We start from the raw sequence: 13,122 nt of genomic DNA, 5'->3' as shown, positions 1-13,122 counted from the left end.
CTGAGACCAGATCAGCCAGCTCCTCTGCTGTAAGATCTGAGCGAGTCTTCGCTGCGTGAACCATTTGTTGCACCAGCGAAAGCCCCTGAGCAGACGCAGACGACCCCCCGGGGGGCCCCGGAGCATGGGGCCCCACGGGCGGAGGGCGATCACACACCGGCTCCGGTGGGGAAGGCCAGGGAGGCGGTGGTAATAGAGGCACTGGGGGCGAAGCAGGGGGAGGGATGGTTGCAGGAGCGGACAGGGGTGGCGGGATCGGCAGCCCCTCTGTTGGCGCGGGAGAGGGTCTTTCTGAGGTGACACACTGTGTCGCATTGTCAGGAGGGGGGATGGCTGCAGGAGCGGACGGGCGTGGCGAGATCACTAGCCTCGCGAGGGAGGGCCTGTCCGGGGCGACACGCTGTATCGCGTCGCGGCAGAGGTGCCAGGCATGTAAAGCCTGCACGGACGCCCGAGGCTCTTTGTGCAATGTCTGGCCCAACCGCTCCCAGTCCGCTAGCTTAAGGGTTCCGGCTTCAGGGTACCACGGGCATTGGGCACTCACCTCCTGTAGCAGGAGAGTGAGTTCTCGAGTGGGGCAGTCATGCTGAGCCTTACGCAGCAAATACTGTAGCTCATTGCGGTGTTGCACTTGCAAAGCAGAGAGGGAGCTTCCCATACTCACCACAACGAAAAATACTCACCGGGATCCACGAAGCGGATGAGTGACGCGTCTGAAACCCTTGCCGGGCGAGGTGAGTGCTGAGGGCCCCACGTTTGGGCGCCAGTTGTGGCGGTTCAATGATGAGACAGAATACAGCTTTTAGCAAGCAAGCAGGCTGGTCTCTACTAACAGGCTTCTCCTGTCAGCTTTTCACCTTCCCCTTTATTCTCTCTCTCTCCCCCCGCGCATTACATTCTCCAACAGATAAAAGGAATACACTGGCTTTGTTTAACATTCTTATTTACCAATTTCTGTCTACCGCATTCCTTGCTCTCGGGCCTTGAGCCCAGTCCTGAGAGGCTTCCCACGATACATATCATCTTGGCGAGATTCCAAGGTTGATGCCCTTGGATGGAGCAGTGTGTGCACTACTCCTACACAACACTCCGGGTGTGCCCTGAATGTTGCCAAGCACATAAACCTTTATGAATCCTACATTCGTTTTCTTGGTGTGGTGTGAGAGACTCAGTTGATTGTAGGCCTCAGAGAGGATGTCAACTGTTTTTTGAAAATCTTCTTCTGAGTGGGCGCACAAGGCACAATTGTCTGCATACTGAAGTTCCATGACTGATCCAATAATAGTCTGTGTCTTGGATAGGAGGCAATTGAGGTTGAACAGCTTGCCCTCCATTCTGTATTGGATATCAAGTCTGGAGAGGAATTCAGTGACGAGGAGAATGACAGCAAGAAAGATGGAGAAGAGGTTTGGAGGGATGACACAACCTTGCTTGACTTCTGTCTTGACTATAAAGGAGTCTGTTTCAGATTCACGGCTGACAACCGTCATGGATATGTTCTTGTAGAGGGGTCGGAGGACAGCAACATATTTTGGTGGGCAGCCAAATTTGATGAGAGCTCTCCACAGAGCCTCATGGTTGATGGAATCAAATGTTTTTATGAAGTCAATGAGGTCAATATAGAGAGGCTGGTGTTGTTTATGGTACTTTTCCTGAAGTTAGTGAGCAGTGAAGACCATGTTGGCAATACCCTGAGTTGGTCTAAATCTGCATTGTGATTCTTTGAGGATTTCCTCAGCAAGAGGGAGCAGCCTGTTGAGGAGAATTCTGGTGAGGATCTTTCCATATGTGGACAACAGAGAGATTCCTTGATAGTTTCCACAATCTGATTTGTCTCCTTTCTTGAAGGTAGGAATGCCATGATCGTGACTAAGGTCGGCTGTGATTTCTTCTGAATTCCAGTTCTTGAGGATTAGGGCGTGAAGCTGGTGAGCCAGTTCTTCTCCTCCTTCTTTGAAGATTTCAGTGGAAATTCCATCAGGTCCAGATGCCTTATTGTTCTTCATCTGTCTGATGGTTTTTCTTACCTCAAGAAGTGTTGGTGGTTCTAGGATTGTCCTGGATGGTACATTGAGGGATTAAGTCAAAGATGCTTTCATCAACATCGAAGTCACGATTCAGTAGATCTTCAAAGTGTTCCTTCCATCATACAGTGACCGGATTTGTTATTCTACAGTAGCCTTCTGAAGTCTCCCAAAAGCCACTGCATCTAGTAGTTCTGCATTTAACTGTGGGCTAAGCACCAGCTACTTACCTTATAAATTGAGTTTGGACTCACTGTACAAATGTTACAAAAAGTGAATCCATGGTACACCCACACCTTGAATACTGCATGCAGATGTGGTCGCCCCATCTCAAAAAAGATATATTGGAATTGGAAAAAGTCCAGAAGAGGGCAACAAAAAGGATTAGGGGTATGGAACAGCTTCCGTATGAGATTAATAAGATTGGGACTTTTCAGCTTGGAAAAGAGATGACTAAAGGGGGATATGATTGAGGTCTATAAAATCATGACTGGTGTGGAGAAAATGAATAAGGAAGTGTTATTTACTCCTTTATAAACACAAGAATTAGGGGTCATCAAATGAAATTAATAGGCAGCAGGTTTAAAACAAATAAAAGGAAACAAACAAAAAAAAACAAACAAACAAAACAAATAATTGCTTCACACAGCACAGAGTCAACCTGTGGAACTCTTTGCCAGAGGATGTTGTGAAGGCCAAGACTATAACAGGGTTCAAAAAAGAACTAGATAAATTCATGGAGGATAGGTCCATCAACGGCTATTAGCTAGGATGGGCAGGGATGGTGTCCTTAGAGACACTGTTTGCCAAAAGCTGGGAATGGGTGACAGGAGATGGATCACTCGATGATTACCTGCTCTGTTCATTCCCTCTGGGGCATCTGGCATTGGCCACTGTTGGAAGACATACTAGGCTAGATGGACCTTTGGACTGACCCAGTATGGCCATTCTTATGTACTTAGCACAGTGGGGCCTGTAGGCACTACCACAATACAATCAACAACTGCCATTGTTTAGAAAAGAGATACCCCAAAAGAGGGGCAAATCTGCAAGAGTGGACTCAAACACTTGCAATTGAACTGCTGAAATACAAGCAGTTCAATTACAGACTTCTGTCCTCTAGTATAGAGAAGCTCATTCATTTAAAAAGAGAAGGAAGCTTACTATGGGTTACTGGTATGATGTGTGAAGGTTAAAATGCTAAGAGTATCATCTCTATTTAGACTAATCACCCATTATCCAAAGTCTTCTAGCATTTTGAATTTTGAACTCATGTCTCAACCTGATAGGACTTGACCCCTTTCTTCCAACATGTGTAATAGCTTGGGTGGCTGTGCCAATGAGCCACTTCCATAGCCACAGTCATTATGGATGGAAAATAACTGACAGCACACCTTAGTCATTACCATTGTGTCCAAAGGGGTCAACAGTTCTAGCAGGGCTCTGAAAGTACAAAGGTGTGGGGGGGGGGGGGGAGGAAGGGCATTTAAATAACATCTTAAAAATATTTACCTGCCATAGCATGGAGGAAGACTGTACGTTAGGTACCCTCCCACACACACAGTGGACCCCTGCCATCCTCTCTTAGCCCTTAGTCAATAAAGACAAATGACCCATTTTGGCTGAAGCTTAACTTGAAAATAAAGTGCCTAGTTGCATGAAGATATGTAATTTGTGTTTGTTTCCAATTTTAGACAGTCAAGTACAATGCTACAAAAAAAATCACTAGAACTGCAGCAATGGAATCATGTGGCAAGGTTTTTAAATTATTATAGAGTGCCAAGGCAATTCTTCCCATTTTTGCATTAATGTATAGTTTAAATGATTTTTCCATACACCTCCAGCACTAGTGGATAAACCATTGCAGCTGCCAAGAAAAAACAGTATCCTCTTAACAGAAGAAGAGTCTCCATTTACATTTCACTTCCTTTTGTCTGAAATAATTGTTGAAGTTTAGTACAATACACGTTTTCTCTCTGAATATAAAACATGCAAAGAAACAGCCAATGTAAGACAAACCATTTACAGAGAACAATCCAGGCTGCTAGTGTGTCATGGAACTTTAAAAAAAAAAAATCTAATACTCTACTTAAAATTAGCTTTAAAAGATCTGAGTCAGTAAAGTGTTTTACATTCACTGAAGTCACTTGATAAATTTAACCCTGCAGTGAAATTAATTTAATAAGTCATTAAATTGGAAAGTCTGTCTCAAGCACATGGGGAAGACACATTTGTGGATACTACTAAAATTACAGTCATGGTTTGAGAAAATTAAATCACAAGTGAAAAGCTGTACTTGTGGCACCTTAGAGACTAACAAATTTATTAGAGCATAAGCTTTCTCTAAGGTGCCACAAGTACTCCTGTTCTTTTTGCGGATACAGACTAACACGGCTGCTCCTCTGAAAAGTGAAAAGCTGTTCACAGTGTCTTTGTCACCTAACTTCAGTTTCTGCAAAATTTAAGCTTTCAGTTTAAAAAGTTACCTCTCTAGCCCTATGATTTACAAAGAAAGTCTCCCAATTGGAAACGAAAAGTAGACTCATGTAGCGTTGCCTTACTAAATCTCCAAACAGACTAACAGGGTTACCACCTGTCCACCGCCTCTGTTGTTGCTGCTCACAGTTTTGCCAAGCAACAACACAGTGAAATTAGCAAGAGTAGTCAGTTTCATGGCTGTTATTCAGTAAGGAATGAACAATAGTAAGAACCTCAAGAATTATGTCAATGTCAGCTGTAGCTAGGGAAGAGATAGAAGACAGGCACAAGAATTATCCACAAGGACAAAAAAAAAAAAAAAAAAAGGACTGGGGCAATAGCAGCAACCTCTTTTCCCTATCACTCCTTGCAACAGCCCAGAGTCTTGAGGGTGAGGAATAGGGAAAGGAGAAACCAAAAGCTCCCTCTCCCCTTCGGCAAGTAGCTAGAAGCAGAGACATCTAGAATCCAAAGGTTGATATGAAAGCTAGAGACTCTAAGCAGAGTCTGTGAACAGCACCCTGGTAAAAATCCCAGCACCACCCCTTTACCAGCAAGCAGTTGGGGAGATGCAAGGAGGCTGAACTTCTCAGCAGGGCTTTCCCTCTAGCTCATACTGGTACTTCCCCCCACAAGCCCCATCATATGCCTAGCAGCTAGTGGGTAAACATATATTTTTGAGCAGTGATAACAGTACTAAAGTTTTTCAGCCAAAGAGGATCCCTTCTTCAGGTGTTAAACTGTTTTACTGAGATATGGCTAAGACGATGAAGGTTACAAAGAGGCAGTTGAAATTTTACCTAAGTTATGGATTTAGAGATACAATAAAGTAAACATAAGCTGAGACCTGAAATTAGACTATGGAACTCATTGCCACACAGAGTCCAAGAGCTTAGCAGGGTTTAAAAAAGGATTAGGCGTTTCTATATAGAAAACAGGTATCCAGAGTTACAACAATAGGAAATAACATCCCACACCCTCCAAACGCATAAAAAATCCTAACAAACCAAGAGTTTGGAAGGGATATAGATCCTCATGCTATAGGGCACAAAGCCAAACTCTAATGGCTGGGGTTAAGAAACTTCCCCCATGACGGTTTATTCCCGGATTGCATGCAGCATGATTTTACTGACATGAGAAAGGTGCACTTGATTCTGACCACTGCTGGAGAAGCTATACTGAAATAGACTGATCACTAGCCTAAAAATGTTACAGGATTTCCGACTAAATAATTTATTGATCACTATTAAAATACTGTCACTTTAACTAGCAATTAATACAGAAAGCTTAATTTGTTGATTCGGATCTTTTAGAACACTTCACACAAATCTGTCTAAGGGCATGGCTACACTGGAGCTCTCCCGCGGCAGCACTTCGAAGTGCGAGTGTGGTCACGCATGAGCACTGGGAGAGAGCTCTCCCAGTGCTCCTGGTAATCCACCGCCACGAGGGGATTAGCTCTGAGCACTGGGAGCCTGTTTACACTAGCGCTTTAAAGCGCTCTGACTTGCTGCGCTCAGGGGGGTGATTTTTCAGCCCCCTGAGCCAGCAAGTTAGAGCGCTATCAAATGTAAGTGTAGCCAAGCCAAAACACTACCGCAAAACTGCATCATCCAAAAGCAAGTAACAGATTAACGAGACCTGTTTTCCCACCCAAACTGCAAACACTTACACTAGAGAAGTCTCATTTTATGCCAAAAGTATTTTTCCATAGTTTAGAAAGAGGCAGCATTATTATTATTTGTATAACCATAGTACCTGGAAACCCGAGTCACAGACCAGGTCCCCACTGGTTAGTGGATGTACAAACACAGAACAAAGTCAGTCTCTGCCCGATATTAAAGTGTATATCCAATTGTATTTATAGCTACATCTAGAATTATAAATACTTTACAAGCTGCACAACAAAAATCATTCTCTACCCTTGAAACAGTCATCCCTACCATGAAATACCACAACTCAACACTACAATAGCTTAAGGCAGGACGTGAATGCTTTAAATAAACCAAAAATTCAGCAGGATTTTAGGCAGTTAGCATGCAGTTTTCTAAATTCTGATTTAAAAATATGACACATTTTGATTTTATGGGAGGAATTTACAATTTTGATTAGTAACTCAATATTGCTGATTGCTACAGCACTACAGAGAATTTGATTAACAGCAGCATCAACAATCAACTACAAAGGGGGAAGGACCAAGCACACCTCAGACACTGAAAAGAGTTTTGTTTAACAAGACCCATTAGCAGATAGTAAAGGGTAAACAAGGAAATGGCTGGGTATTGTTAGATTAGATTTGAAAAGGTTAAATAGTTACCAGCATTTGAACTTGAACAAAAATAGCTGGCAGGGACAGCAAAGTTAGACATTAGGTCATTCAATCCACCTTTCACCAGTGCTTTATTGTTCTCTATACCATTTTTTCAAGTAGTTTATTTGGAATTTAAGGAGCAACACGGAAGAACGTGCAGAGATGGCTGTGGGAGGCCAAAGAAAGAGACTGCAGAAACACTAAGCTAGGAGCAGACAGCATCCTGGAAGCCTTGGTTGGATAATATTTCATTAAGGAGGATGTGATTACGAGCACGAAAAGCAGTAGAGAAGTCAAAAAGAACAGAGTAGAGAATCTGAGATTTAGCAAAGAAAAAGTCAAGTCCTTGACAAGTCATATATCAACAGAGTGAAGGAAGCAGAAGCCAGATTGCAGGGGGTCAAAACATTCATTACCACCCCCCCCAGACCTTTGTACATCTCAATTAATCAAAAGCACCATTTTCAACTGTTGCCTAATTTTCTTGCTTCAAATGCAAACTCCATCCTTATGGAGAGAACAAATTCGTAATGTTGCGCTCATGGAGTTCCTCTCTCTCAGCTGCTTGTCTCAATCCTTTTGCTCAGCCAGTCTCAGTCCTCCAAATAGAGCGTTCAGATGCGAAGACCTAGACCTGGCATGGCCAGCAACAGCCCTGAGTTGCAATTACAGGAAAAGTTCTGCTCAGCCGCTGCCTGAAGCACGCCTAGCATGGACAGAATCTTCAGGGAATTTACTAAAATCTTAGAAGTGTCTACCAAGCATATGTTAACTGCAATTTTTCAAAGGCTTATAACTTGGCCAAATTTGTGTGGTTAACAGGGATGGCTAGAGGCAGATTTCTAACATAAAGGCCAATTACAAGCCAAATGTCAAGTCCCTGATCCAAAGCATTAGAGTAGCTGAGCTTTCCAAACAAAACCATAGAATTTTTTAACATGGGCAGAACATATTCTTTCCTAGACTTGTTAAATTAAAAAACAAAACAAAGTTTTTTAAAAAAATACAACCTGAGGCTGGAACCCAGGATGGAAAATTTCCACCCAAACAGTTAAAGTTCAGCAAGGTTATAAGCAACTGAAAACTGGGTCTTATAATGGGAAGTGCCAGGCAACCTCTACAGCAGGATCCACCCACCATATGTATATCTATATCTACACACACATTACATATACACTTTGAACTTTCCTCATCAATCTCCAGCCACAGTCATTGGGTTCACTCTTCCCTTAAATTCCCTCTATCTTCCTGATACCCAGCTACCTAAAACTGAATGTAGTACAGAAACTACAGTGACAGACCCAAACACTGGGATCTCCCTTTTAAAAAAACAACCAATCCATAGTTATGTCAATCAATGGCAGGGCCACCATCCACAAAACAGCTCACAGTCACAAACACCCAACATCAGATGACTATGAGGGTGGGGGGGGAAGAGCTGAAAGGATCTTTTTTCTCACCTCCCAAAAGAGACAATTACTGAACACAGAATGCGAGCAAGAGCAGCTCCCTCCCCCACATCTGTCACACCCTGCTGCCGCCTGCAAAACAGACACCCCCTTTGTTGATTTTCAGCAGCACAATGGGCCAGAACAGAAATCAGACAAGAAACCCCCGTTATCACTCCCCCGGACAGCCAGCACCGCAAGCTGCCTCCCCCAACACACCATACACAGGCTCTCTCAACTAAACGCAGTCCCACAGCAAACTTTTCCAACCACCTCACCCCCCAAAAGAAAAGAAGAAACACAGGCAGCGCCAACTCCGAACTTTTGGGGCGGCAGAGGAAGGACTTGGAAGAGTTCCTCTAAGCAAGAAACCACACCTGGGCACCGCCTGCCAGTCCCCGTACCCTGCCCCCACGGACCCACCCCTGGACACTGCCTGCCACTCCCCCTACCCTGCACCCCCCGGCGCCGCCTGCCACACCCCGTACCCTGCACCCCCGCACCAGTCCCTGTACCCTGCCCCCACCCACGCCCAGGGACCACGTGCCTAAGCCCCCATCAGCCCAGCTCACCCCCCGGTACCCCCCAAGTGCACCCGCCAGCCTCCCGCCCCGCCCCGGCAGAGGGGCAGCCCCGGGCACAGACCTCGGCGCGCCGCGCTCCTCTCTCCGCTCCGGGAGCGGCGCACGATCCACTCCGCTCCCCCCCCCCCGCGCCCGGCCGCAACCCAGCTCGCGGCTCCCGAGACGGCCCGCGCTGGCGCTGCCTCTGCGCAAGCGCCGCGGCTCCCCAGCTGCAGCCGGCGGGGGATGAGGCGGCCAGGGCGCTGTGGGCGGGAGCTTCACTGGGAGGGGGCGCCCTGCGCACTGAGGGGCGGGGCTGGGCTGGGCTGGGCTGGGCTGGCTGGCTGGCTGACTGACTGACTAGCCCTGCCCGCCCCCCGCCCACTGGAGCGCTGCTCCGCCCCCTGCGCACACTAACCCCTTTTATTCTGGGACTCAGCTCCCATCTCACCCCTCTAGGGCAGTGGTTCCCAAATTTTAACAGCCTGTGAACCCCTTTCAGTAAAATGTCAAGTCTCTCGAACCCCCTCCTAAAAAGGAATATTTCCAGGGATTTTCTCCTTTACCTGAGTATAAATGAGAAAAGCAATGAGCTTGGAAATATAAAATTTATTTTTATATCATGCTTATTACACACCATTTATTATTAATTATTGTTTATCATTATAGTATTTTTATTACATCATGAAAACGGCAACACTATTCCAAAGATCTCACTTTCGTCGCGTGTATCACTTTGAATAAGCCTGTTATAAGACAAGGCTCCTATGTTTCATCAAGGAGTATTAGATGTGAAACAGCGTGAAGGTATTTAAGAAGCCAACTCAAAGAGTTCCTCCTACACAAGCATTCAGGTCTTGAGCAGTCCAGGCACACAACGCACGTTCCAGCAAAGCTTAAACTTGTTCTTTCTAACAATTTTAGAAACAATACTAGCTGTCTATTTAATTTTAAAAACAGGGGAAAATATCCACCTCCCTTTCCATTTCTTATAAGGAGTCTTGAAGTTTAAATCTCCTCAGTGTGATAGATATGCTTGCTTTGATCTGCTTAGCTCTTGGAAATCCAGGGGCTCCGGGCTGCTGGCCCCATGCTGCCCGGGGTCCCTAGGGACAGCTCTGTCCACCATTAGGGAATTTTTTCCCGAGAACCCCCCGTAACATTTTGCGAACCCCCCGGGGTTCATGAACCCCAGTTTGGGAACCACTGCTCTAGGACTTCCCCGTCCCTTCTCAGGGCAGTTTTTCCCTCAGACTAGAGCCAGCCCCCATCCGCCATTACAGAGAAGGAGTGTTCGCTTTGTGAAAAAGAAAAGGAGTACTGGTGGCACCTTAGAGATTAACAAATTTTTTTGAGCATAAGCTTTCGTGAGCTATAGGTCACTTCATCCGATGCATTCAGAGGAAAATATAGTGGGGAGATTTATATACATAGAGAACAAGAAACAATGGGTGTTACTATACACACTGTAACGAGAGTGATCAGGTAAGGTGAGTTATTACCAGCAGGAGAGCGGGGGAGGGGGGAGCCTTTTGTAGTGATAATCAAGGTGGGCCATTTCCAGCAGTTGACAAGAATGTCTGAGGAACAGTGGGGGGCGGGGGGGGGGGGGAATAAACATGGGGAAATAGTTTTACTTTGTGTAATGACCCATCCACTCCCAGTCTTTATTCAAGCCTAAGTTAATTGTATCCAGTTTGCAAATGAATTCCAATTCAGCAGTCTCTCGTTGGAGTCTGTTTTTGAAGTTTTTTTGTTGAAGAATTGCCACTTTTAGGTCTGTAATGGAGTGACCAAAGAGATTGAAGTGTTCTCCGACTCGTTTTTGAATGTTATAATTCTTGACATCTGATTTGTGTCCATTTCGTAGAATCATAGAATATCAGGGTTGGAAGGGACCTCAGGAAGTCATCTAGTCCAACCCCCTGCTCAAAGCAGGACCAATCCCCAACTAAATCATCCCTGCCAGGGCTTTGTCAAGCCTGACCTTAAAAACTTCTAAGGAAGGAGATTCCACTACCTCCCTAGGTAACGCATTCCAGTGTTTCACCACCCTCCTAGTGAAAAAGTTTTTCCTTTTTATTCTTTTATGTAGAGACTGTCCAGTTTGACCAATGTACATGGCAGAGGGGCATTGCTGGCACATGATGGCATATATCACATTGGTAGATGTGTAGTTGAACGAGCCTCTGATAGTGTGGCTGATGTGATTAGGCCCTATGATGGTGTCCCCTGAATAGATATGTGGACACAGCTGGCAACGGGCTTTGTTGCAAGGATAGGTTCCTCGGTTAGTGGTTCTGTTGTGTGGTGTGTGGTTGCTGGTGAGTATTTGCTTCAGGTTGGGAGGCTGTCTGTAAGCAAGGACTGGCCTGTCTCCCAAGATCTGTGAGAGTGATGGGTCATCCTTCAGGAAAGGTTGTAGATCCTTGATGATGCGTTGGAGAGGTTTTAGTTGGGGGCTGAAGGGGATGGCTAGTGGCATTCTGTTATTTTCTTTTTTGGGCCTGTCCTGTAGTGGGTGACTTCTGGGTACTCTTCTGGCTCTGTCAATCTGTTTCTTCACTTCAGCAGGTGGGTGTTGTAGTTGTAAGAATGCTTGATAGAGATCTTGTAGGTGTTTGTCTCTGTCTGAGCGGTTGTATCACAGAGCTTGGCTGTAGACAATGGATCGTGTGGTGTGATCTGGGTGAAAGCTGGAGGCATGTAGGTAGGAATAGCGGTCCGTAGGTTTCCGGTATAGGGTAGTGTTTATGTGACCATCGCTTATTAGCACCGTAGTATCCAGGAAGTGGATCTCTTGTGTGGACTGGTCCAGGCTGAGGTTGATGGTGGGATGGAAATTGTTGAAATCATGGTAGAATTCCTCAAGGGCTTCTTTTCCATGGGTCCAGATAATGAAGATGTCATCAATGTAGCGCAAGTAGAGTAGGGGCATTAGGGGCAAGAGCTGAGGAAGCGTTGTTCTCAGTCAGCCATAAAAATGTTGGCATACTGTGGGGCCATGCGGGTACCCATAGCAGTGCTGCTGATTTGAAGGTATACATTGTCCCCAAATGTGAAATAGTTATGGGTGAGGACAAAGTCACAAAGTTCAGCCACCAGGTTTGCCGTGACATTATCGGGGATACTGTTCCTGACAGCTTGTAGTCCATCTTTGTGTGGAATGTTGGTGTAGAGGGCTTCTACATCCATAGTGGCCAGGATGGTGTTTTCGGGAAGATCACCGATGGATTGTAGTTTCCTCAGGAAGTCAGGGGTGTCTCGAAGATAGCTGGGAGTGCTGGTAGCGTAGGGCCTGAGGAGGGAGTCTACATAGCCAGACAATCCTGCTGTCCGGGTGCCAATGCGTGAGATGATGGGGCGTCCAGGATTTCCAGGTTTATGGATCTTGAAATGCAGATAGAATACCCCAGGTCGGGGTTCCAGGGGTGTGTCTGTACGGATTTGTTCTCGTGCTTTTTCAGGGAGTTTTTTGAGCAAATGGTGTAGTTTCTTTTGGTAACCCTCAGTGGGAACAGAGGGTAATGGCTTGTAGAAAAAGGTTCATCCTGGCATAAGAAGGTGGTTTTGTATTTTATCATCTTTCTCTATGAGTTCATGCAAGAGGGGGTCCAAAAAGATCTGCAGTCTAAAATTGTATGTAACTATAATTTTTAGTCCTTGAAACTTGCAAAGGCACATTAGCTCAGTTTTGCTGAGCACTTCTAGCAGTCTTCATTTTTGATGCTATAATTTCGTAAGGGTTTGCAACAGAAGAACAGGCCAGCTCAAAGAGTTGGTTGTGGATAGAAAGTCTTTCACCGTTAGATACTTCTGATCCAAGTGCACTGACGTGTGTTGTTCAGTGGTCTATTTGAAATGGATTGAGGGTCTTTGTCCATCTTCTAGTGCAGTGGTTTTCAACCTGTGATCTGCTGACGCCTTGGGGTCCACAGACTATGTCTAAGATTTCCAAAGGGGCCCACACCTCCATTTGAAATTTTTTAGGTGAAAAAAGTTTGAAAACCACTGTCCTAGTGAATATGTTTTTTTAAAAAATATATAACCTCAGCTGGCAAGTTTGCCATCAGACAGGTTGAGGCCTGAATGGTAGGGAGACTGAACTAAGACTGTGTCTACACTAGCACTTTTGTCAGTGAAACTTTTGTCAACCAAGGGTGTGAAAAAACACACCCCGACTGACATACATTTCACTGACAAAAGCGCCAGTGTGGACAGTGCTATGTCAGCGGGAGATGCTTGCCCTCCAGCATAGCTACTGCTGTTTATTTGGGGTGGTTTAATTATGCCGACAG

At 45.4% G+C, this 13,122-nt stretch overlaps 1 protein-coding gene across 3 annotated transcripts in view; it reads right to left on the bottom strand.

Moving 5' to 3' along the window:
* PRRG1 (proline rich and Gla domain 1) overlaps positions 1-9,029 on the bottom strand; it is a 51,093-nt gene extending 42,064 nt beyond the window's left edge. For 2 of the 3 annotated variants that reach the window (XM_074968698.1, XM_074968680.1), the window contains exon 1: positions 8,907-9,029. The gene's annotated coding sequence lies outside the window, so the exon portion shown is untranslated. Of the gene's footprint in view, positions 1-8,273; positions 8,293-8,906 lie in introns of those variants that run through there. The other variant, XM_074968688.1, reaches the window with a different exon arrangement.
* Positions 9,030-13,122: the final 4,093 nt, after the last annotated feature.

The sequence above is a fragment of the Natator depressus genome, chromosome 1 (genome assembly GCF_965152275.1).
Source record: "Natator depressus isolate rNatDep1 chromosome 1, rNatDep2.hap1, whole genome shotgun sequence".
NCBI lineage: Eukaryota > Metazoa > Chordata > Testudines > Cheloniidae > Natator > Natator depressus.
This window is presented reverse-complemented; position numbering and strand designations above follow the sequence as displayed.